Raw genomic sequence first — 27,820 nt, 5'->3', positions numbered from 1 at the left:
CTAGAGTATTTGTAACTTAAACATTCTAATTTCTAGACTTTGAGCGTTCCGAGACTTTACGGAAGGAAAAAGCTGTAGCGAAGTGATTCGCGTTGTTCGAGCTCTATGTTTGAGGTAGGTTACGGTCGACTTGAGTTAGACTTTGATTAGTTGATTGTATGTGTTGTGAATTTAATAGGAGAAAGCATGTCTAGTCTTCAAACATGATGTGTGTGTGTGTGTGGTTGAACTCCTATATGAAATAGATTGAGTGATTGTGTGGGCTTTGTGCCACTATTCATTATGTTAAAACCTACAGTTTGATGTTTTTGTGATGGGAAGTTAATATGATCTTCTCAGTGAAATTGTGATATAAAATGATGGTTGAGCATTGATAATAAGAGGATAAGAAATACTAAGGTATGTATATGTGAAAAGGCACAAATATGACCTAGATTATGGGCTCGTGGTCCGAGGTTCGTTCCGGAAACGAGTCTGAATTTCTTTTCGGAGCGGAGGATTTATGGCTCGGGTCCGATGAGTATCCGGAATGAGTGGTACATGGACACCATGGATCCCCTGCAGGTCATGACTACCAAGCAATGACATCAGTTAGTATATGTGTACAGAGAGTATGTGGTTATTGTTGATAGACTTGTTCCTGTTTGTTGTTCCCACTAATTTGATTCTTGATATCTTTGGGTGGCTTGATTCGTGGTTTTCCTTTGTTGACTTGTTGTGGGTTATTGATTTCATGTTGTTGGTTGGCTTGTTTATTCCATTGGTTTTATGATGTATGCATGATACTAATATTAGTCGGCCTATGATAGCTACCAGTACATAGCGTTTGTACTGATACTACCTTGCTGTATTCTATTAAGTGTAGATTGTGATACAGAGACTGCTACCCGTCCTCATATCTAGCGTTGAGGCCGTTGCTGACAGATCCATTCTGCTCGAAGATCTTTCTTTTATGATGTTTATTTCCTACTCCAGACCTTATGGTTATTTGTTAGACAATTTTCATTCCATAGACATGTTTTAGATTAGTGTCTTTGTACGGTGACTTTCGGATTTTAGGGCTTGTAATTGTTAAAACTTCTGCATTCGCTTCATTATTTTTATGGTATGATTTATTCTGATTATTTTGTGCTTGAATGAGTAATAACTGATGGATTTTGCTAATATAAAATTGAACTTAAATGAATAGATGACTGATGTTTTGGTTCGCCCACTAGGAGTTAGTGTGGGTGCCAGTCATGGTGGGTTGGGTCGTGACACTTAAGCCCAAATTTTATAATCACATAACCAAAAAACTGCATCCTCCATTTAGTGTTCAACACTATTTCCAGAAAAATTGCTTTGTTTATAAACACTTTTGTGACATTGTTTAAAACAACAAAATTGTAATAAGACATCACTTAATCGTTTTGGGGACTATGTTCACACATTCCTGCCTGGGGATTCAACTGGGTTAGGAAAAGTAAAACAAAGTAAAGTGTTAGCCATTTTTTACAACACAATTAACATAAAGGAATTAAATAAAGTGATGGAAGAATTTTAGCTAAGTGGATTCTTTGTCCAAATCATGTTGCTTCAATCTGCTGCTGAGTTGATGTTATAGGGCCGCTGGTTCTTGCCAATGGGCTGATTCGCGAGAGAGTTATGTCGGGCCCTAGCCCAACACCTAATGCTAGAGGAAAGATAGTCCATTGGACTCGTTTGGGAAACTTCATGCATAAAAGAAAGGGAGAATAAGAATTAGCAATGAACAAAGAGACCTTAGCATTTAATCGAGTTCAACTAAGAATTAGCAACTTCAGACCGGGAGAATAATTACTTTGATAAGCAATGAACAAAGAGACCTTAGCAATGAACAAATAGACCTTAGCTTAATTACTATAACTAGTATGCATTTATGAAATAAGTTTTTACTTTGATAAAGTTAAGAAGCTTGATTAATTAATCAATTGAATGGTTCGTCTCAATGCATAAAAGAAAGGGAGAATAAGAATTAGCAACTTCAGACCGAGATTAAAAGACAATAAGATAACAAATGAGCTAATATTCACTAGATTTTACCAAGATCAATTACATTCTAAATTAGGTAGAGCCAACTCATTTGAGGCTTAACCAAACTAATCCTACATAAGGGGTTTATCTGAACAAAGCTGGTCAAAACACAAATTGAAACATGTTACATCTCTCACAGAGGATCGGGACTTTAGAAGAATGAAATGGCAGGGAGGGGCTAATAGCATAACAATATTTATATGAACTTGAAAACATGGCTGCTATTAATAACCAGATCACACACCATTATCGGGCTGCTAATATTTAAGCATAACAAGATGGTTAAGGCAAAAATAGGTGAACCTCTAACTAGGACCACTCATATGCTAGAGACAAACCCAACAAACCATAAACCTCCGAAGACAAAGTACTTGAACTCGAGTCATGTTAATAATCCCAAACTAATCTCTCTTAAGAGGATAAACTAACTGGACACATGAAAATCTCAAACACATTTAGCAAGTAAAACACCAAAAAAAATGGTTTCACAAATCCTAATACACTTAGCATAAGTAAAACAACTCTTCTTTATTTATCAAATGATGTTTCTGAAATGAACTAGAAAACTAAGACAGAGACAGGTTGAACTTTATATATTTATATGCTTTCTGTGTCAGAAGATCATTCATATCCTAAACTTAACTCATATGAACATACTCCTTAGTCGACCATTTAAGGGAAATGTTTCAACACTAATACTACAACTAACATTTCAAGTTTAGAATTGGAAATAAGCTCAACATAGGTGTATTGAAATAAACATGTACATTTATACGCACAGAACCATATGAAGAAAGAAAAGAAAATAAAACACAAAACAATGCAATTTACTAAATGGAGATTAATTTTAACAGCAATGAACTTGTGAAAAACGAAGAGTAGAGAAAGGATTTCACATAGTAACAAAACCAAAAATTACTTTATCCAATCTCAAACAACATTTTAACTAAACTAATCCATACTTAAACTGAAAATGCATAGAACTAAGACATAATAAAGTTTACTAAGATAAAGAGGAAGAACTACTACAACTACCTAGTTTACTTACAATAAAGCAGCTAATCCCCTAAACTAATACAAAATCATAATATGCACAGAAATAAAATTATAACAAATGCGGAAATGACGGGAAGATTACCTGTTGCGGAGCAGCGATTCTTTCACCAACGATTTGAGCACTTCACTTTGAGCTAGTGAAGAAAAAACCAATAGTGAGAAAAAAAAAAGTTAGATTTTTGGGGTGTCAAAACCGTTGGTCTGGAAAGATTCAATTTCTAGGGTTTGAACATTTTTTAACGATGTGGGACCCCTAGAAATCGGACTTGAACTCATTTATTTGAAATCCAAATTCAAATTTTGAATCGTGTACTGGAAATGAAAACAATTCGAAAAGAAAAGTGGAAAATCCCTGATGAAAACACTTTACCGTTAGACATAACTGCAGAGGGAGAATGAGACGAACTCCCATTAATAAGTTGCCCGAAATGTTGTAGCAAAGACTGAAGGTAACAAAAACACTGTGAAATTAACGTTGAAAGGGTTGGGGCGGCTCAGGGCCTTTGTTGCAATTAGGGTTCGTTTATTTTTGTGTTGGAGGAAAATGAAAGGCTAAATTGGTGTTGGGTGTTTACAGGGAAAATGGGCCAGGTATATGTGTTATTGGGCTGGACTGTTCGTGCAAATGATAGGAAAGAGCTGGTCTTTGAAGATTAAAGAATGGCAAAAGATTGAATTTAACTTCTAACTTCTTCACTAACAAGAATGACCAAGTTAAAGCGTGATTTGAAATGAATTGAGACGAACCATTCAATTGATTAATTAATCAAGCTTCTTAACTTTATCAAAGTAAAATACTTATTTCATAAATGCATACTAGTTATAGTAATTAAGCTATAAATGACTTTGATTTGACAATTTTAAAATAAGTACTAAATTAACACTTATTCTAAACATAACTAATACTTAAAATTATATGTAATATATATAATATATATTATGATATTTTTCCACATGAAATGGTAAAATAACACCAAAACTAGTTCAAAATAATTTTGGTTTTTATAAACATGTATTTAACTCTGATTGAAACCCAAGAAGCTCGACTAATTAATTTAAAATATGGAGGACCAAAATTGGGTGTTAACAACTGCCCCTTCGTTGTCCAGGGATGACGAAGGCAAACCTGGGCAAGGAACTTTGACAAATCCGATTTTGTCTGACCACCAATTCATCTCTTTTGGAATTTGGTGCAAATTTTGAGGAACTATGACCAGACTAGGGAGTCTGGAACTGGATTGGGGAGGGAGTTGGATTATGGCCTAGCTCTGGTATTGAGTTCGCTTACATATCTCCGGTTTTGGGAATCAAGCCGTATGTAGTTCTTCTCGATCGGTAGAGAAGGATATTTATTTATGCGGAAGTAACCTTTGATCTCAGAAAGATGACTTCGAATTTTCGAGTACGGAAAAGAGGCTTGTAACTTCCTACTTATGAATGTGGAGCGCTTCACACCCATGAATAAGAACTTATATGGACATAATTTCCATAGGTCTCAAGCGTGTTGTCACCTGGATTTGAAAAGAGAGTGAAACTGCTTATATATAAACCGGAAAATTATACTGGATACGAAACTTGAAGAATGGTCAAGTGACGAGTAACCTACATGCCGTCTTACAGGGGTGTAGTTTGAATGTGGTAAAAGGTAGATCCTCGACTCTCGTCCAAAGAGTTTGAGCCCCTCTTCTGCAATTTTTCCCAGTTCGCTAACTAAGAAAGAGTTCCACGTTGTGTGTTTTGATGTAATTCAGTTTTGTGTACCACAAAATCTGAGATAAAATGGTTAGTAGCAAGTGCAATGTAAGGGCAAATATAAGCTGTAAAAACCTAATTTAATATGCCATACTGAAGGAGGTGACAATCCGATTTAATGTACAGCTGAGATAACGATATAATGCGCCACTTTGAACGAGGTGACGACCCAACGTGCCTCTTTGAAAGGCGGATGATAAAAATCTGAACTAAAATTGTTAGTTAAAAATGTAATATAAACGTAAATAAATTGCGCAAACCTTGGCTAATATGTGTCACTTTGAACGAGGTGACGACCCAACGTGTCTCTTTAAAGGCGGACGCCCAACTGATGCAGTATGCCACTAACTAGGTGACGTCCCAATGTGTCTCTTTAAAGGCGAACGACCCAAATCTGATGTAGTATGCCACTTTGAATGAGGTGGCGGCCCAACGTGTCTCTTTAAAGGTGGACGACCCAAATCTGATATAGTATGCCACTTTGAATGAGGTGACGGCCCAACGTGTCTCTTTAAAGGCGGACGACCCAAATTTGATGTATTATACCACTTTGAACGAGGTGACAACCCAACGTGTCTCTTTAAAGGCGGACGACCCAAATTAAATGCTGATGTATTGGAAAATCTGAAATAAACTTGTTAGTAACAAATGTAACATCTATGAACTGTGTACACTTGGTTTAATATGCTACACTGAAGGAGATGACGATCCAAAATAATGTGTCACTCGGAATGATGTGAAGGTCTAGCGTGTCTGGATGAACATCATAAATGTGTCACGTTGAACGAGGCGACGACCCAAAATTATACCAAATATGATATGTCACCTCGAACGAGGTGACAGTTCAGAGAGTCTGGAAGAATCAAATATGTCACATTGAACAAGGTGACAGCCCAACATTGTCCCAAATATAATAATAAGTCACCTCAAACGAGGTGATGGTCCCGTGAGTCTAGATGAATATAATATGTCACTTCAATGAGGTGACAACCCAACATTGTCACAAATTTAATAATAAGTCACCTCGAACGAGGTGACGTCCGGCGAGTCTGGATGAATATAAAATGTGACGCGTCACCTCGAACGAGGTGACAGTCCGAAATGTCTGGATGATTCAAATGTAATAAATATATCAACTTCGAATAAAGGATTGGTCTGTTATGTCTAGATGAAGGGCGGATGACCTAAATATAATATGATACATCACCTTGAACGAGGTGACGGTCCGGAGAGTCTGGAAAAATCAAATATAATAAATATTTCAACTTCAAGCAAAGTGATGGTCTATTGTCTGGATGAAGGGTGGATGACCCAAATATAATATGATACGTCACCTCAAACAAGGTGACGGTCCTGAGGGTCTCGAATGAATCAAATAAAATAACTTCGAACGAAGTGACGGTTTGGTGTATCTCTTGCAGAGCGGATGGCACAAATATAATATTTCCTATGATATTAGGAATAGGTTAGCATGAACAAATGTCAAAGATAGGGAGTAAGATAGATTGTAGTATAGTCGTCCGCTTTGTGCCGGCGGATGGGCTTGTTGTTTTATATATCTGGTTGTCTTCAAAACCCTGATGTCTATTTTTGTAAGATCAAGGTAATGTTGTTAAAGTATAGATAATGATAAAAGTATTTAGTAAAATAAAAAGTAGAGTCGTAGCGTAGCCGTCCGGCTCACATAGTGAATGTACTCATAGTTTCTGAAGCTAGTAATATCTCTAGCTATCGTTTGAGACTTGATGATTCTTTATACTGGATCTTTGGCATCGGGAATCCTTTGTATTTGTAATAGAGGCTTGTGCATGCTTTGTGTCTGGCGATCTTCTAACTTGAACTTGAACTTTTGGGAGAATCCCTTAGCATTTGCCCCGGTTCATGGTAATTGGGAGCAGAACTCTTAAAAATATCACCTGTTGAATTCAAGTGCAATTGTTAATAACGTATTAAAGCTGTTGTAATTGTTACGGTTCGTATTTTGTAGGCGGGTTAGCGCTCGGAAAGCTACTAGGAGGAAGTTGGTGCTCTTTCGGACTTTGTTTTCGAAAAAGAGTCTCCACCTAATTTATGGGTAAACTAGGAAAACCGGGCCCAAAGGATTTATTCAAATGCAGTGAAAAAGCCTTTGTAATCCAAAGTTCTAGGTAAGGGTTCTGGTGATCCCCTAGGGAAGGTGTTAGGCACCCTGGTATTAAGGATCCTTACTATACGGTTGACCGTCGAATTCCAATGTGTAAATTGTGCATGAACTGTTTATATTTGTGTTTATTTTCCTGTATTTATAAAAGACTGTCATTTGGCATATCATTGTTTTTGGAAAGGATTGAATATATTCCCTTTATATTAGGGTACTTTAGGTTTGGATTTATAATATCCAGATAAGAATAATTCCCTTTTATGTATAAGGATAGTATATTTTGTTTTGAAAAGTGCTAACTCATTTGGATTTGTAAATATGTATAAAAGTGTGTGTGTGTCTATATATATATATATATATATATATATATATATATATATATATATATATATATATATATATATATATATATATATATATATATATCCTTTTTATGTCCATGCATGACCCTCGTATTGTTATTCTCGGTTAGACCATATACTACTCGAAAACATCCCATTCTAGGTCCTCGTATTTACAAGTGCGTTTCATTTTATTTGAATAAGTCCGGTTTATAAAAATGATCTGATTTTTTTGCTTTTTTCTCGGATCCGTATATTTGTAAATAAAACTGGTTTTGGTTTGAGCTGGGCTTGAGGCCAAAACCTGCATTTTTTTGTTTTATGAAAAAGTATTTTAGTTGGGGCTTGGCCCAAAATTTTCATTTTGTGTTTACGTTGGGCTTTAGCCCAGAAATTATTTTTCCTTTTCAGATTCAGTCCAATTCATATACTTGAAACCTCTCATTTTGAAAACTGGTTTGTAAATTTTTTAGAGAAGCACTCCATATTATTTTGTAATCCAAAGCCATTGATCTTATTAGAATTCTAAAGACTTGTATTCAAAAATCAGTTTGTAACTTCTCGATTTATTTTTGCTAAAAATTGTTTAAGTACGTACCCATTTTGGGGGGCCTAAAGTCTGTTAAACGGCATGAGCACCGTATCTTAAGATGACTAGTCTAATCATAAAAGATTCCAATAACAATGTGAGTTCTTTACAAATGTTCACAAACCACAATACAACATTTAAAGATAAATAATGAAATAATGAAATAGAAGAGTTAGGCTAGGGGCGTACCAAGCCCCTAGTTATATATATATTAGCTTCCCTTTCCATCTTGAACTGCCTTTGAAAGAAGGAAAGATCTGTTGGGCCTTGGCCCAACAGGTTGGCCTGACACAGGCCCAAGTGGCCAAAGAGGGTGAAGAGGATAAGAGAAGACAAAAGAACCCGGTTAGAATTTATTTATTGTGCTTATCATTCACAAGAACGAACTAAATACAAGTATCTATACATATATCAACAAAGCATATACAATACCAGATTGCAGTATTGCCGCAACAAATTCAAGAAGTGGGTCTGGCAAGCCCCAATCACTTATACATAGTAAAATCTCCTACTGAGACTGAAGGACAAGCCCAAACTTATCCATTTGTGCTAACCTGAGCCTGAAATGGGCCTTTCTATATCCATTTAGTAGTTTGGTCACTATATTCAAGCTGACAAACTCCAAGGATTAAGCCCCAAGGGAATCCTATCTGATTTTAACTTGCTATGCACCTATATACATATGATGTACATCTGATATACACTTTGACATGTATACCAGGTGTGTATACCTGGTATATATATGACAAACTCAACTATCACTTACATAAAGGGTTAAGTCTTATGAAGGCTCATGTATATATCGTGTATACACCTCTATTTTTAAAACTTTAGTGATTAATTAACCTGCCCATTTTAACCAATCTAATTCCAACTCTTTTATTTATTTATCCTAATTAAACTACATTGGGCTGGGTCAAAAAAACTCTAATCCATCTAAGTATCACCTAAATCCTATGGTCCAATTAGAATTATCAGTCATTAACTTAAGTTGACTGTACTGAACTGGGTTGCAAGCAACTCCAAGTTTTTTCCAAATTCACCTTAAGCTTTTGACTTTATTAACCCCCTAATCCATTTTTTCAATTATCACTATGGTGCCAAACATGACCTAAGTCCTAATCTAGACTCTAACATAACCAATAGGATTCCCAACATGCATTAGAGTTGCATAGCATGAATATACAGTCTCAAATGAGTCAAGCAGATCCCAAACTTGATGCAAGTAACCTCAATCAACAAATACAACATTTGACAAAGCTAGGCAGTTGGAAACAACTCAAGTAGGCATCAAAAACGTGTATCAAACATTCAACTATCAACAGAGGGCACTCAATACCATTCTTTGCAATCTAAAGACACATGCCATGATATAAATAACAAGGAACGAACTTGAATCAATCCACAACTCTATTTTAAACTAAGGCCAAATCTGCCCAGGACTCTTACTACACCATTTTTCCCATGTTTTGGAGATCAGACATTATAAGTGAATTAGGACAAACCTTATTGGAACAAGATCATTTAAAAAATACGTTTTAAGGAAACAAATTTACTTCTTAAATCAAAGCCCTAGTTACAATGAGAGAAAGAGTTGAATCAGTATATCAATGTGACATGTTTCACCCCATGAACTTGCAGTTCCTGTCATTACAACCTTTTATTTGAGATAGAGTAGTTCTTGAATCAAGTACACTTGATTCCTTTCAAATCTCCTTCTCTCCAAGGTGTCTTTAAAAAGACTTCCCATGTCAAGTGGTTTATAACATGCCCATCCATACACATGAACCTCCTTATACTATCATTAGACTAATTAAACTAAAAGTGAGACAATTTTAGAAAACCATATTGACCACATTTTGACTTGTCAAGATCAGCTTAACAACACCAAGCTAGAACAGACCTAGTTTTATGTGTTTATTAGACTTGCCACCTTATTTTTGAATACTTATTCCAACTAGACTCCTTAATACCCTAAGCCTCACTTGGTTAGGGACTGATTTCTTTGAAATAAATAAATTGTGTACTAACAGGTTTAGAACTGATCCCTTAAGGCCATTCACTCTCAAGTTTGACAAAGGGAGTTAGTCATTCTTTGCACATAAGTTCACCTTATTAAGCTATTATACTTGTCAAGCCCTTTTGAAGTTCTCACCTAATCCCAGGTTGTTAAACTAAGGTTCAAACTCGAGAGAACATCATCATAATTAACACCATTCAAATTTACAGGTTAACAGATCATTCCCACACATTTACTAATCAGTTTGAATTTAATCCTAGCATTTTTAGTTTCAATCTTAAACTAGAATCTACTAAATCTTACTTCAGATAACTAGACATGATAGCTAAACTCAACATTTGACAAGCAATATCTCCACAGAGTTATGTTAGACTCAACCGTTAATCATAATCAAGAAAATACAAATACACAAAAACACATAACTAATCTGAACAGTTAACAACTAATCAAACATTACTGGAGCATCTAAACTAATCAAGAACTAAAGAAAAGCAATAACAAGATAAAAAATTACCTTTTTGAAGTGCAGCCGGCTGCAAGAATTAATTTGGAGCTCCTTTGTCCTTCCAAAACCAAGAACTCAACCACAAATAAAAACAAGCAATTAAAATTTGAAACTGAAGACTCGAACTTTAAAAGTCGAGTCAAAATTTTAAACTGAAACCCTAATTTTAAGTATCAAATACTCAAGATCTGGGTGCATGCCTATGTCCTCCTTTTTTTGTGACTTTGGGGGGTTCTATTTATAGAACCCCAAATCTAGATGAAAATCTAGCAATTTTTATGTGGGAGTTTGTAATTTTTTGAGAATTGCTCTCTTCCACAACAAATCAAAGGTCCAGATAGAAGGTATGGCCATAATTAGCCTAATCAAACAATTAAAGACTAGTGTTTTGCAATAATGACCTCAATTGACTTAAGACATGAATTTGGCCACAATTAAGGTCAGGGTTAACTAACAATTGACTGTTTCAATTGTAGCCATAATTAACCACATAATGAACAATTTATGGAATTAACCACAATTAAATACTTGATTAATTATGATTAGCTCTAATAAATTGTACAAATGCACATTGAATATGTAAAATTAAGAATTAAAGGGTAAAATGATTAATTCATTTAATTAATTAGATTTCTTGAATTAAACGGAGTAAAAATGCTTGCTAATCGATCTTCTGATAACTTTAACAATTGGATAAATAATTGTTTTAAAAATATCTTTCCGATTAAACTTAAACAAATGCTCCACATTAATTACAAAAGTATGTAAATTTATTTCTAAATGATTTATAATATTATTGAAGTTATTTTACCAAATGAAACGGCAAAATATTATCGGAATAATTTTATAAAATCATTTTGACTTGTAACAATGCATATTTCACTCCGTTTGATATCCAAGGACTCTAGATAATTAAAATAAATTATGAGAGGTCAAAAATTAGGGGTCAACAATTTCCCTTTCGGTGTTCGGGGATGGCAAAGCCATCTGCGGGCAACGAAATTTGACAATCCTGATTTTTGGCCGACCAATTCAAAGTGATTTCCTTTTTTATGCAAATTTTCAAAGTGATAGCCGAACCCTGGTCTCTGGGTTTCCTACATATCTCGGGTTGTACGAGAATTCAGACTATTTGTAGTTCGACTCATCTAGACTCCTAAGTGATGTAGAGGAAAGTCCCGAGATTTTCAGACTGAGATATCTCAGGATGGCTTGTTAGAATGTGACCGACTCTCTGGTTTTGAGCCTGCTTACATAGCCCTAGTTTCTGGGAATCTGGTCACATGTAGTTCGACTCGCTGGGAAAAAATGTATCCCTTATATAGGAACGCCTTCTGATTTTCCTGGTGTTTATCTGACCGGCTGTAGATTTTTTTTTTATAAGGGAAAATAAACAGACAAACTGTGGCTGAATCTGAGATCGGATGGCTTCCAAATCCTGACCAGAGAGCTTGACTCTCATGGGCACCTTATCTTGACCAGCTACATAAGAAAAAGTTCCATGTTTGCTCCACAAGGGTCTGGATCTGGTTCAGTGTGCCTGCTTTCTCTTTGCGGCTCTGTACCTGCTTCCATATGTTGATAGCATTGCGGATGTACCACGTGACTTATGCATGATCCCTTTGATGAACGACCCTCTTGTCTTGCTATTCTTGAATGAATGGCGTTTTGGAAAACTGTGTTTGAATGAATAGCCCTTTTGGTAAAACCTTTTGAATGAATGGCCCTTTTGACAATGTCTTTGAATTAATGGCCCTTTTGGCAATGTTTTTTTATATGAATGGCCTTTTTGGCAAAATGTCTTCAAATGAATGGCCCTTTTAGCAATGTTGTTTGTATGAATGGCCCTTTTGGCAATGTCATTTGTATGAATGGATGGCACTCTTGGAAAGGACCTCTTGGTAGTGCTTTGTTTGTATAAATGAATAGCCCTCTTGGCAGTGCTTTGTTTGTATGAATGAATAGCCCTCTTGGCAGTGCTTTGTTTGTATGAATGAATGGCCCTCTCAGCATGCAGATGACAGATATGGCCCTTGTGGCTGGATAGTCTTTCTTTTGTCCGTAGTGTTGTCTGTGACCCTTATGGTTGGGTATGCCCTTTGGTATGACCCTCTTGGTCGGATGTGTCCTTATGCTTATTCATGGTGTCCTTCTTGGTTAGACGTATTTTTCATTCATTTACCTCGTGACCCTCTTGGTCCAATATTTTGTTGTGTTGCTTTTCCCTTTCTTTACGAGCGAGCACAGTTAATGATATAGCCGTCTTCCTGATGACATTGGGGAACCTGAGTCCACAAAAATAGGTTAGCTTCCTAAGAGGCCGATTAGAATTTTGAGAGATGGTTTTTTAGGATAAACTTATGCTAATCGTTGTTTGAAAAATCTAAAGACAAAGTTATAAAATATGTATCATTTTCTTTTAAAATCTTATTTTAATTTGCATGTCATGATATGCGTTTCTGAACGAGGTTCTCCGGTCTTTCGAGAAGTTCTGATGTTAAATTTCTGAACTGGTAGATTTTTTTACACCCTTCTCAAAAATTCTGCCCTAGTTTCAGGTCTTGTGTTGCTTGACTCAAGCACCGTCTTGACGCAAAGGAATTTTTGAGGTTCCTTAAAAAGTTTTGCCCCAGTATGCAGCTCGTGCTGATCGCCTTTTTCTGTTGATTGTTTTGAAAGGAATTTTGGAGGTCCCCTTAAAAATTCCACCCCAGCTTCCGGGTTGATGTTGGCTAATTATTGCGTCGCTCCTTGTATTCTGATTTTGCAGCTTCCTTCCGAATTCCATGTTTCTGAGGCTTCCTAAGGGTTTTGGGTTTTTCTTTTGTGACGACCTAGCTCGAAAGTGCCTATGTATCCTGTCGCAGCATGAATCAGGTCGAACGTAGTTCAGAATAAAGTAATTGAGTTTTTTTATTTTTACTAATAATGCGACCGGGTCAGATGTGGACTGCCTATATATCCCACTGTGGGGAAGTCAGGTCATTGCGTAGTTCATATTACATAGAGTCCTTATTCTATTACAAAAGTGCGACTACAAACAAAAGTACTGTTACAAGTAAAATATAATAACGCGATTACAAGCAAATGAAAGTCCTAAATGTAATATCTCTTGAGGGCATCTGCGTTGATGGCTTTGGGCCACTCTTGTCCATCCATCTCGGCTAAGACTACGACTCCTCCGAAAAGTGATTTTCGGGCCATGTATGGTCCTTGACAATTTGATGCGAATTTACCTTTGTATTCATACTGAAGTGGGAAGATTCGTTTGAGCCCGAGCCGTCCTATTTGGAAAAGTCGGGCTCTAACCCATTTGTTAAAAGCGCGAGACATTCTTTGACGGTACAACTGTCTGTGACATACTGCGACCATTCTCTTTTCGTCTATTATGGCTAACTGCTCGTACTGACTTCTAACCTATTCTGCATCATCTAGCTCAGCTTCTTAGATGATTCTTAGCGAGGGAATTTTCACTTCTTCGAGTATGAGCGCTTCAGTATCATAAACAAGAAAGTATGGAGTTGCTTCGGTAGATGTCCGGGTTGTAGTTCTGTATCCCAACAAAGCATAAAGCAAATGCTCGTGCCAATTCTTGTAGTTGTCAATCATTTTCCGAAGAATTCTCTTAATGTTGTTGTTGGCAGCCTCTACGGCTCCATTCATCTGTGGCCGATAGGCAGTAGAGTTCCGATGAATTATCTTGAATTGTTCGCAGATGACGTTTCAGATTAGCTCTATTGTCCATAATGATGGACTCTGGCACACCAAAGTGGCATCTGAGGTTGTTCTTCACAAAGTCAGCCACGACCCTTTTGGTTATTGACTCGTGAGAGGTGGCTTCTACCCATTTGGTGAGATAATCGATGGCGACTAGAATGAAACGATGTCCATTAGATGCCGGTAGCTCGATGGGTCCGATGACATCCATCCCCTATGCCACAAACGACCAAGGTGAGCTCATTGCGTGTAGTTCTGTTGGAGGAACTTTGATCAGGTCTCTATGAATCTGACATTGATGACACTTTTACACGAATTTGCAGCAGTCGTGTTCCACGGTCATCTAGTAATATCCTGTTCTCAAGATCTTCTTTGCTAGGATGAATCCATTCATGTGAGGTCCGCATGTCCCTGCGTGTACCTCTTTCAATAGCTTCGTGGCCTCTTCGGCGTCCACACATCTGAGTAACCCGAGGTCGGGTGCCCTTTTGTACAATACTTCTTTGTTCAGGAAGAATCCATTGGCCAACCTCCTGATGGTCTTCTTCTGATTTCCTGAACTGTCAGGTGGTATTCTCCTTTCTCCAGGTATGCCTTGATGTCGGCGTACCAGGGTTTATCATCTAGCTCTTCCTCAGCGTGAGCACAGTGAGTCTGTTCTTCTTTCAAAGTGATCTCTAGTGGATCGATGTGACTGATTTCGGGGTGCTGAATCATGGATGCTATGGTAGCCAAAGCATCGGCGAACTCGTTCTGAGCCCTCGGAGTGTGTTTGAAATCAATATTCTTGAATCTTTTGCACAACCTTTGTATTAAATACACATATGGCAGAATCTTGTCATTCTTTCTAGCCCAATCTCCTTTCACTTAATGGATGAGTAGATCGGAATCTCCGATTACCAACAGCTCTCGTACGTTCATGTCCAATGCCATCCTGTGGCCTAGAATACATGCTTTGTATTCGGCCATGTTGTTAGTACATCAAAAATTGAGTTTTACAGCCATTGGGTAGTGCTGTCCCGTCTCTGATACCAGTACTACTATATTCCAGGCCCTTTGTAGTTGATTGCTCCGTCGAAGAACAGTTTCCATCCCGAGTACGGCTCGGTCACCTCTTCTTCTACGACCATTACTTCTTCGTTTGGGAAGAAGGTTCGCAGTGGTTCCAATTTATTATCGCCTGGACTTTCTGCTAATATATCAGCTAGTGCTTGTCCTTTGACTGCCTTCTATGCTATGTATATAATATCAAATTCACTCAGTAGCATCTGCCATTTGGCTAACTTTCCAATGGGCATTGGCTAACTTTCCAATGGGCATTGGCTGCCGGAAGATATATCTCAGGGGATCCATCCTGGATATGAGGTGAGTAGTGTATACTAACAGGTAGTGTCTCAACTGCTAGGCGGCTATCATGACCCTAATTACCAATCGTGCGGGCACCTACTCTATTATCACTAGTAGGCGAACCCTTACCCGTTAACCCTTTAATCACTAGCCAATTTTAACCTCCTTAATCATTTATACTAACACAAATCAATGAACATGTGAATGAATATATAGTCTACCAAGTCAAAATAAATAAATGATACAAGTCCGAAAGTCTAACTATTACATCCCAAAATCTGAAAGTCATCATACAAGGACTCTAACTAACAATGTCTAAAGAACAAAGTATATCTCAAATATAATACAAACATTTCTGGAATAAAAATAGACATCTAGACAGAGAGATCTTCAGGTGGCATGGCACGGATATAAGCTCACCCTCAGATCTGATCGAGCAAACTAGCTTTAAGCTAGAGATGTAACCTGGATGAAATCTCTGGAACACAATCTGCACTCAAACAGGGTGCAACAAGGTAGTATCAGTACAAACACTATGTACCGGTAAGCATCATAGGCCGACTAAGATTAGTTCACGTATATAAGCATAAAATCAACAAGACAAACAGATAGGCCCTTAATACTCAAATCCAATCCAAGCCACAAAATATCCCATACCAGAATCACAACCTAAGATGAAGCTTATAAACCACAAGTCTGTAAAATTTCAATAACCTCACCTGATAATCACAAGTCCATGTTCCTTTCCTAGGTAGAATCACGAATCCACAATTTAACTCAGTCAATGATCATATCAATAACACAACAACCGTTTCAGCAAACGTACCAAAATCAGAAGTAACGAACCATATAATAATGTAGAATAAAACATAATGATGTGCAATGCAAAATATGATGACGCGCAATGCAATGCCCATGCCAAATACACACACATGCTACTGATGTCATAGCTCAGTAGTCATGACCTGCAGGCAACCCATGGTGTCCATGTACCACTCGTTCCGGAACACTCCTCAGACCCGGGCCATAAATCCTCTGCCCCAGAAAGAACCTTGGTCACGAATCCACATCATGTATCACTCGTTCCGGAAAACTCCTCGGACCCAAGTCACTTATTGCCCTCCGCTAAAAATTTACCTCCGACTCGAGCTTATACACCCTCCGTTTCGGAAAAAGCCTCAGACCGAGAGCCTCGATTATACAAGAAACACTGTTACATCCCTCTTAATGAGCAATTATCAAGTAGTATATCATTTTCATCGAGAAGATCATATTAGCTTCTCACCACAATTGTCATCAATTTGTATCACAAGTTCATCAAGAAGATTATATTAACTTCTGCACAATTTCACATCACAATGTATGTCTCAATGTATTTCAGTTCATTAGTATGTATGGACAATGAACAATCAGCAATATCAATGTCAAACACAAGGCATCATGCCACAAGTCTTCCAAACCATTTCCATCATGCATTAGTGTATGAATGCATAAATGAGTGTAAACGTGATAAATCAATACAAGCCAATAAAGCAATAGTGAAGGTGCACGTCACAAAGCCACAAGTCATATCAAGACTTGGATCAACTCAGCCATGAAATGAATCATACAATCATCTCAACCAACATAATAGTCTACGTCCCTCTTTACTTCCACATGTAGCAAGGACGCCTCACAACTAATTCACATATCACCAAGAAGCTCCCCTTTTCTATATATTATCATCAACATCAATCATACATCAAGTTTTCATCTACGTACTGTCATAAGTTTATATCACAATGCAAGCCTAAACTCATTATCCTTCCTTTCTCTGATAATATATGTCACAATAAGAGAGAACTGGGTACAACACGACAATTTAGGCAACAAGTCTAATCACAATAATAGGGAAACAAGCCACCATCAACAACAATCAACTGAATAGAAATCCATCCCGAATCGCCACAGTATGAATACAACTACACCTCATGTTTCAGTACATAAAGTAACGGTGATGAGCCCATAAAATCAGAAGTCATACCAACCTAGCTAATATCCAACCAAAACACCATGTTCGAAGACCTAATCATGCTTTTTCCCATAAATTCTATACAATATAACTAAAGTAAGCCATAACCTACCTGGAATGCAGAACAGGAGCCACGAACTACTCCACAAGAGCCTTCTATTTGTGAAGCGCCACATAACGGTCAAAGTCTAACAATATGATGCTAAGTACGCAACAATCCATGTATTCAAACAAAAATGACAATTTAGGGAAGAAGACCCACTTACTTCTACCCCTTCAATGGATGAAACCATCCTTTAATGGTGAATTTGTCATAACTTCTATCTCTACAATCATTAACCTTCAATTCAAGGGTCTAATCAATTTTACCCTTTCCAACAGATTTTGGAACAATGATTGCATTTTTATTAGAACCCTAAGTCTCAACATGCAATTTCAACCATAAGAAATCAAATTCCTTTCCTAGAAAGTGATAATATATACTCCTAGATGATTAATCAATAATAAAATAAACAACCCACCAATTATTTAAGGGTTTACTAATTCTAGGATTTCCACCCACCATTGATGGACCTCTTAGAATAATCATGGATCTTGAAGAAGTAGGGAAAAGGAATAAATAAAGATGGGGACTTATCCTCCAAGATGATTTCATCAATGAATGGGATGAATTTTGCCTTTTTCTCTCTTGAAAACTGACTTTGGGGTCTTGGGATTAAGGGTTCGAAGTTGGGGTATAAAATATAGACATTCTGGCCCTGTTGGCTGCTATGGAAGTCTCCATACCGCTGTAGCGGTCCCGCTATAGCGGCCTCTTGGTCGCTATAGCGGTTCTGTTGGATAGGTCCCCACTAAAATGGTCATAACTTCCTCATCCGGAGGCCAAACATGTCGATTTTTTTTCCTATAGCTTTGTAATTTCGAAAAGGATCTAATGGTTCAGACCTAACTCAAAACAAAGGCCAGATGTTCAATCTGGAGTCATTTCTATCCACAAACCTCTGGCGAAAACATCGAATACAAGCGAGACAAAACCCAAACCCATCCGAAACTCTTCGGAACCTCACCAAAACTTGTGGAAAAGTTCAAAATCATCATATTAACATGTTGGAACCTTCAAAACAATGACACGGGATCATCCTAACCTGACGTTGACCGTGGTCAACTCTAACTCGCTAACTTAACTAACTTCTCCCTCAAAGACTCAATTTACAGTCAAAACTTGCGGAGACCAACCCAATGACTTCATTAAGTCATAAATCATACTAGCTGGACTTGGGGAAAGGGTCAACAAGGTTAAATGGGGCAAAACACTATAACGACTAAACGGGTCATTACAGTGGCCCACGTCAGGGCGCAGTATGTTTTTTCTACGAGGGTATATCTTAACTCGTGGGATGTGAATTTCTTTCTCAGGTAATATATGGCATGTTACTTTTTGCCACCTTTGGCATGCTGGGCCAATATACACCTGAAGGCGTTTTCTGATACTAACAGGTCTAGAAACAATGGACTCGCCCGCTTGGGTGGCACTAAGACGGGAGGATTAAAAAAGTATCTCTTGCTTTTATCAAATGCCTACTGGCACTCTTCTGTCCATTTTGTGGGAGCGTCTTTCTTTAGTAGCTTGAGGATTGGTTCCACTATCACAGTCGACTGGGCTATCAATTGCCCGATGTAGTTCAGCCTTCCTAAGAAACTCATGACTTCTTTCTTAGTCTTGGGAGCTGGTAATTCCTGAATAGCTTTGATTTAGGTAGGGTCTAGTTCAATGCCTTTCCGGCTGACTATGAATCCCAACAGTTTACCCGCGGGCACTCCAAATGCACACTTCGCCGGGTTTAGCTTCAGATTGAACTTGCGAAATCTGTCGAAGAACTTGCGCAAGTGCTTGGTGTGTTCTCAGCTTTCCTTTAATTTTATGATGACATCGTATACATATACTTCAATCTCTCGATGTATCATATCATAGAACAGGGTAGTCATTGCTCTCGTGTATGTGGTGCCGACATTCTTGAGGCTGAACGACATTACTCTGTAGTGGTAGAATACCCAATGGGTGATGATAGATATTTTCTCAGCATCTTCTTTGCTCATGAGTATTTGGTGGTACCCGACAAAACAATCTATGAAAGATTGTAGTTTGTGCTTGGCGCAATGTCAGGGGAAAGTTATCTTTTGGACTAGCCCGGTTGAGATCGCGGTAGTCCACACAGATTCAGATCTTTCCGTCCTTCTTGGGTACTGACACTATGTTGGCCGACCACGTGGGTTAGGATGTTACCTCCACTATCCCATATTTTATTTGTTTCTCCACTTCGTCCTTTATTCGAACACTCAGATCTGGTTTGAACTACCGAGCCTTTTGTTTGATCGGGGCGAAACCCTCTTTGATGGGTAGTATGTGCGCCACTATCTCAGTACTTAGTCCTGGCATGTCAGCGTAGGACCAGGCAAAGATGTCCACATATTCCTTTAACAGAGCTACGAGCTCTTCTCTCTACGGCGCTTCTAAATGAGCACTAATTCTTTTTTCTTTGATATTCTCTTCATTGCTGAGGTTGATCACCTTGGTTTCATCCATATTAGGCTTCTCTTTGTCTTTCAATTGCTCTATCTCCTCTATGAGGCCTTCTGGCATCATCGTCTCCTCGTCGTACTGCTCGTACTCTTGTTCGTCACTTTCCTTATTTGTTTCGCGACATGTCATGATGTTTTTGGTTGTTTTAACTTTATTATTATTACTGAAAAGGTGAGGCAATGTGGTTGTTATCATGCATAGTTATAGAGAGAGTTTTACGTAAATCGAGATTTTTCATTAATTCGAAAGCAGCTGATTACAAATTGTGGTCCTGGTCCGGATCAACATCGAATCATTTCCATTTTTAAACATCATGAAGTAATTTAAAAAGGGTGATCAATTGGGCCTCGGTCGATTGCACCGATTTTTTGACAAAAGATATAAGACCTATCTCTCTACCGAGGAGCCAGGAGGGGAGTGGACATCCAGTTGTTTAGGTGCTCTCTTGGCCTCAGGCTTTGGATAGTGGGCGCTTCCTTGCACACTTTAATGATGGCATGGCATTCTTCCTCTCGGAATAACATCTTCAGGCTCTCGTCAGCTTCCCCATCAGTTGGCATCGGCATTTGGTTTGGCAATGACTGGTACAGACCCGGAATTGGTCGAGGCAGTTCCTCATCCCTTGGTTCTCTTTTGATGGCCCATGTGAGCTCGCCCTCTCTAGGAGCGTACCCCAAGCTGAAATAATAGTTCTCCTTTGGGATAGGTACAGGCTCTGCCACGCCATTCAAATCCTTTCCCTAGTTCAAATCCATTTTTTAGCATCGTGGAGGTGATCATTTTATAAACAATTGGCATGAGTTTATGATTCATTTCTTCAGCATGGGTTGCCCCAATATATTCCACCACGTGGAAGTCCGATCCCTTGGGACTCCCTTCGATCATCAGCACTGTAGTGTAAGGATATTTTTGTGTATTCTTTTCGGCTTTAATCACGATCTCTTGACCGTCCCGTTCAAATTTTATTGCGTGGTGCAGAGTTGATAGCACTTCCCCGGCAGAGTGTATCCACAGTCTACCTAAAAGAAAATTGTAGCTGGTCGTGATTACCATGACTTGGAACTCAGTCGTGAAGGACTCGGGCCCTATTTTGATGTGGAGGTCCACTTCTCCTAGAGAGTCACACTGAGACCCATCAAATTCTCTAACATTGGTCTGGCTCTGGCGGATTTTTCCCATATCGTAGCCTAGTTTCGTCGAGGTAGTCAAGGGACAGACGTTGAGTCTTGCTCCGTTGTCAACAAGTGCTCGCTCTACCACCTTGTCACGGTACTTTAGAGTAATGTAGAGGGCCTTGTTGTGGGTGGTTCCTTCTGTTGGCAACTCTTCTTTGGAGAAGGAGATCTTATGTTCTCCAATCACATGGGCCACTAATTCGGCCAGATCTTCACTCCTTGTGCCTGCCGGAACATGCGCTTAATCCAACACTTTCACTAGAGCTTGCCTGTGAGACGGAGAGCTGACCAGCAAGGATAACAATGATATTTGTACCAGTGTTTTCTTTAAGTGCTCAACAATTGAATAGTCTTTTGGTTGCATTCGCTGCCAAAAATCCTCTGCTTTTCCTTCAGTGATTGTCTTTTCTTTTGGGTATTCAGGGCGAACTCCTCGGGAGTATAACATCTCCCTAAGCGACTCATTCCTTGTGCCATAGCCGCTTGGACCATGAACTTTTTCCTTGGAGCTGTCGTTGCCTACTGAGTTATCTGGGAGACTACCGGGGTTGGAATCGGTGCTTTGAAATTCGGGATTACCGATACTGGGACCAAGACTTTGAAATGTGGATGCTCCTAGAGCATGAGGGAAGTTACCGTCTTCTTAATTGTGTTGACGGTCCTGGGGTTTAGAGCTCTGCTGTCTACCCAATCTTTGTTCCTTTCAATCATGTGAATTCCATTGTTTCCATGATTCGGCAATGGGTTATTAGGTGCTGCCCTTTGTAGGGTGATTTCTCTTTTGTTAATCAAATCCTGAATCCTGTGCTTCAGGTTGATGCAATCTTATGTGCTGTGGCCATTACCTCCTGAATGGTAGGCAGAGGTTTGATCGGCTCTGAAGAATTTGTTTCCAGGCTGAGTCGACTTTGGAGGGTCTTTTTGAATGAGGCCTGCAGCATGCAGACTTTCGAATAGTTGGGTCCTTGACTCAAGCAATGTAGTGAATTGTCGAGCCAATTTTCTCTCAAAAGTCAGGCGTGGCGTGTTATACATCGGGTGGTGATTAATATTAGTAATTTGGAGGTGGATGACTTTGTGGTAGGTGGTAAGCAGGAGCCATTGCTTGGTAGTTTTGTTGTGGTGGTTAGTAAGTAGGTGCGGGTGCTTGGACGTTTGGTGGCGGAGATATATAAGCTAGCACATCATCCGTGAAACTAGGTTGTGCATAAAATAGAGGCACAGGGCTGTACAGGGAAGTTGGATAATTGGCAGAAGGTGGGGTTTGGTAAGAAGCTTGTGGTTCTTCTCGCCTCTTGGTATTTGGACTTGGTGTGTAGGATATGCTTGCCACATCCTCTTTCTTTTTGCGGAAGGCTCCCGTAGCATTTTGTCTTGACGCTTTGTTGAACACACTAATGATTTTTCTAGATTTGAGGCCATCTTCTATAGCCTCTCCCATTTTAACAAGTTCAGAGAATGGCTTCCCGGCCATGGACAACATTCGGTCGTAGAATGGCCTCCTAGCCATGGACAACATTTGATCGTAGAAATATGGCTCTTGGGACCAGATGAATACTGAAACCAACTCTTCTTCGCACATAGGAGGCTGAACACAGGCTGCTTCGGCCCTTTATCGACTAGCAAACTCACGATAGTTCTCATTTGACTTTTTTTTGACCTTTTCAAGGTAATATCTGTTTGGCACTGTTTCGACATTAAAAAGGGCTAAGCCAAATCCTCCCAAGTGAACCAATGACGTGTGTCTTGGGTTGCGAACCACTCGGCAACTTCTCCATTTAAGCTTCAGCTGAATAGCCTTATGATTAAAGGTTCATTGCTTTTGACGTTGACCAGCTGGTCGCAGTAGGAACGGAGATGTGCCTTGGCCTGTCCCGTTGAATATTTCAAATTTTGGTATCTTGAACCCTTCTGGCAGGTCCAAGTCCGTAGGCATGCACAGGTAATCATAGCTTAGACCTGTGGATTTCTTCACAACTCTGTTGGACTTTTCCAACAACTCTTCCATTTCCCGTTCCATGTCCTTCTCACCCTTGTTCTGCTAAGCTCTCCAAGCCTTCTCCATTTCCTCGTAGCGGTCTAGCTGTTTGTGACCTGGAGAGGACTCATTTGGGATGTTGGGAGTATAGAAGGAGACAGTTTAATAGGTGGGGTGGTTTTGTGGGATTGGTGCTGTTTGCACAATTGGCGAAGCAGTGATGTGTGGGCGACTTGTCGGGTTGAGGAAAATTGGCTGAGGAGTTTAGTATGAGGGAACTGAATGAGTGGTTCCCGTAATTTAACTATATTGTTTGGAGGTGGGGTGTGGTACGAAGTGCCGACGTGATGCGGGTTAGATGGATTTTGCGGAGGTGGGATCGTTCTTGGTGGGTAAGTTGGGAATTGTTCAGGAATTGGAGAGTTGAGCGAGTGGAAAGGAGGTTGGGGCTTACTCTCTTTGGCAGACGTGTCCTTAGTGAAATTGGTTGTCTCGGCCTTAGAAATTTTGTCCTGCAGGTCAGTGACAGTGCTAAGAAACATTGCAATTACATCTTCTTAGGGTGACGCCTCTTTGGGCTCTGGGGTATCTCTTTCGCGAAGGATGAGCTCATTTCTTTCGTTTTCCGGGGTACCAGTCATTTTTTCCTTTCTTTTGTCCAATTCTGAATGGGATACCAATGTAGCTTTGGATCTCATAAAGTATGCCAGTTGCAATGTATACTAATCGGCCTCGTTCGATAAGATAAAAATAACTCAAAGGCAGGTAAAGTTAGTTATTGAAAGCAATACCAAAGCAAGATATCACATATGTTGTATTTAAAACGCACAGAGCACATAAATTCATGTATTTTAGCTTGAATAATTGATTGATCCTTTGTTCCAAAGGTTTGGGCATTTGTGGTCTTTTTATGTTAAGTGGATCTTGGTCCAATTGGCTTTGCGATTGACTCACTTTGGCAACCCTTCTTCTTTGTTTAAATTGGTGGGGGGTGGGGGGGGATTAATAATTTGTATTATATAGGGGCCGAGTATTACGTAGACTGCCTGTATATCCCTCCACGGGAAATTAGGCCCTGCCGTAGTTCAGCTTACAAAGTAGGATATATTTGTCCTATGTATATCCTTTGGCTAAACCTAATTAAAGATTCCCCGGGCCAGGCCGAATAAGGGCTTCCCACGTATCCCTCCCTAGGGACGTCAGGTATACGTAGTTATTTACACATTTATGGAAGGGGATGGGAGAGGGGGGGGGGGGGGGGGGAAGAGGAATGACATCTTTGCGCAAAAGAGGGGACACCTATTATCTACCCAAAATTATAGCTCCGTGAATCGTTGTCCTTATGAACTCGCTCTCTCACGCCTTTCTTTTTCTATAGAACTGTGGGGGGGGGGGGGGGGGGGGGGTAGGATGACCAACACCTCCCCAATTCTGATCAAATGCTAGCCCGAGTGGTACATGGTATTCTGGCGGCCTGCATCTTTTCGAACACGTCTTTACAGTTTACGGGTCGAGGAGCCACTCGGAAAGGATATGAATGGGCTTTAAGAGCTACGCCCCACCAAACGAGTGACTGGGGGTGTGCTCCTCTGAAGTTCTCTGATACTATAGTAGATGTGGCTGGCACCGGCTCTGGTGTAGGCTCATAATAGTCGGATCCTTTTGCCCTGCACAGATTCTATTTCATCGATATTGAACCCCTCTTTCTGAAATTCGGGAATCATCTCTAGAGGCTCCATGTCCTCTTCAGTCTCTATGTCGGCATCCTCTGACTCTTCTGGTTCTATCTCTATGGGCTCAAATTCCTCTGGTTGTTCATTCTCTGCTTCTTGTGTTTCGGGAGCCATCTCTTGAGGCCACAACTCTTCCTGAGGATTCAACTTCTTTACCCATTGGTCGGTTTCCATTTTTTGGTTCTCAGATTCTTCTTCTGGAGTTCCTTCCTCCATCTTTGGTGTCTCTGGCCTCCTTTGGAGCAGTACATAGTTTTTGATCAACTCCCTTGCCTCTTTGGAGACATTCTCCTCATAATACTATCCTGGGGTATTCCTTGTGGCATACTTCCTACCAACTCTAGCACCTATCGACCTCCTCGATCTTTTGACATATCTGCTCAAGGTGTTCCTCCATCTGCCGGACCTTGAGTCACAGATCTCAGCGGTATCTTCTAGAGTGAACATATCCTGATCTCTTTGGGTCGCCATTGAAAGTCAACCTTTTTAGTGGAGATAAACTAGGGTAAGCTTTTTAATCAACTAGTCTTTCTTTTAGGTACATGGTTTAGAATGCTGGATCAATTACATTTGGGATTTAAATACATGATAGCATACAGAGCAAGTAGGCATGTGAAGCACAAGCAATCACATATTTAGTAAGCAGTTATACTACTCGTGTTCCTAAAGCCTTTTGAACCAAGGTGACTTAATCATTTGAAACATGCAAGTGCCATTTGTAAAGCCGAACCATTGCCCTGAAAATTCATAATTTCATTAATAATAATATTTTCCCTGAAGGGATTACAAAAGATGGTAATAAAGCCGACGTGGGGCTATAACAGAAAAAGTAAAATCGGATCAGCAGGACTCTCTTTCGGTGGCTGATGTCGAGGCTCGGTCTTTCTTGGCCTTCTTGGCCCTCCGAAGGGTGGTCTGTATAGATACACGTGCCTGGAACAGCTCTATCCTGGCTACTGTGGGATCTAACTCCTCCAGAATCGTAGCCAGACGCTCGTCCGTCCCCTCTAAACACTCTCTCAATGCTACAAAAATATGGGTAATTTTTAGAGGTTGAAAGTTACAACTTATGGAGGTTTTAGCCTCCTCTACAACTAGCCGAGGCTAAAATCTCCACGAATTGCAACTTTCAACCTCAAAAAATTACCTATTTTTTTGTAGTCTCTCTCTCTCGAATCAACCAGTCTATGACAGTCTGGTCATGCTCGATCTTTTCTAAGTACGTAGCATCTCCATCATTCGCCCTTCTTTCAATCAAGCAGCCTCTGGCCTCATCTTGTGCAGATCTGTCAAGGACAGTGTGATGAAGTATCGGTCCTGGAACGGCTGTACTGGCTCCCTGTAGCCAAATATGATATCCTGGGTCACTCCCTGCTCTGAACCTCTCGGGGACTAAGGTCTAGTCCTAAAGTCAGGCGACCATTCCATTCTCGGAGTATTTCTCCGGCATTTGGGATTCTCTAATCTTTATGCTCAAGTGTGAACTTCTCGGTATTTCCTACTTGTGGTATCACTTGCCTTTTCCCAAACTATCTCAAAACTCGGGAAGGGTAGTAAGGGTGAATCCCTCGAATGCTGACCAGAGTTACAAATGGGAATTTCCTACCTCGAGCCACTACTCTCTAGGAGATGAAATCAGGGAACATCCATTAGATTAGATCTTCACGCAATTCGGTGAAAAAGAGGGCCCAACCTTGCTTGGATATGTAATCGAGGTTTCGACAGTATTTTGTGAGGTGGTCTATCCTATCGTTGTTACTTAGATACTAGAATCCCTCGGCCATGTTGAGGTGTTTGATAATCTACCATTGTAGCAACATGTTACACCCTTTGAAGTACTAGAAATGATTACGACACATATCCAAGGCTCGGTATATGTCGGCTAAGATGATAGGGACAATGTCAAAATATCGAACCTCATGATCCTTATTTACACTGTGGAAAATGGCATGAACAACAGAGATGACCCAGGTATCTATGGCTAAAGACCTATCTTTCGGGAACACCATAATACCCAACAACCCGATAGTGAATGCTAGGGGCATAATGGCTTCTCACTCCTCTCGACTTTTGAATTCCTCTTGATACAGAGCGAACCCTCTAGCATCCCCAAATCGTCGGTACAGATCTCTGAAGGCTATGGTGGGGCCATGCGCCCAAGGTGCTTGGGTGAAAGAAAGATATTTCTGGATTTGGCCAATGGAAGGCTTTTGACGGAAAAATAGGTTATGATAGGGTTTGTGTCTCCTTCTCAGACAGGTTTCATTACTGTCTATGCAATCCCTAAGTTCTTCTAGGGTTGGAGTCATCTCGATATCCCCAAACCAAAATAACATCTCTTTGTCATCCCAATACCCGGCCAATACTTCTATTAGCTCCGTAATACCTTTCATAGTCATTATAGCAGGTAGATGTCCTAAACAACAACTAATGGTTCTACGGTGCAAATCACCCAACCATTCCCACCAAACACTAAGCAACTCGGGTGCCTTGAGGACGATGTCAAATCGGATCCTTCTTTCCATCTACAAAACAGAGCACCGTTAATATTTCCCCCCTTCCCATAGGGATAGTTGTTCAACACATAGGCACAAGCATTTTTCCATTTAGCACATAAATGATATGCGGTGTCTTCGGTCATAGACCATCTAGACACGCGGGTTAATCTTCTTAATGAGCCTTAGGTAGGTCTGAGATACCCAAGACTCATCTAGGTATGAATGCTCTAGTTCTGTAGGGATTTAGCTTGCTCTATCTTAGTTATCACTAGAATGAGCTTTAACAAATGACCTTGGTACCTGAGTGGACTACTAGGGCTGAACC

At 39.7% G+C, this 27,820-nt stretch overlaps 1 long non-coding RNA gene across 1 annotated transcript; it reads right to left on the bottom strand.

The window, feature by feature from the left end:
- Nucleotides 1-1,331: 1,331 nt before the first annotated feature.
- On the bottom strand, nucleotides 1,332-3,634 carry LOC132615190 (uncharacterized). Its single transcript, XR_009572609.1, has 3 exons — nucleotides 3,479-3,634; nucleotides 3,191-3,242; nucleotides 1,332-1,709 (listed from the first exon to the last, which is right to left on the bottom strand). It is a non-coding gene; the product is annotated as an uncharacterized LOC132615190 (long non-coding RNA).
- Between the last annotated feature and the right edge of the window lie 24,186 nt (nucleotides 3,635-27,820).

Source organism: Lycium barbarum, chromosome 10 (genome assembly GCF_019175385.1).
Source record: "Lycium barbarum isolate Lr01 chromosome 10, ASM1917538v2, whole genome shotgun sequence".
Classification (NCBI taxonomy): domain Eukaryota; kingdom Viridiplantae; phylum Streptophyta; class Magnoliopsida; order Solanales; family Solanaceae; genus Lycium; species Lycium barbarum.
This window is presented reverse-complemented; position numbering and strand designations above follow the sequence as displayed.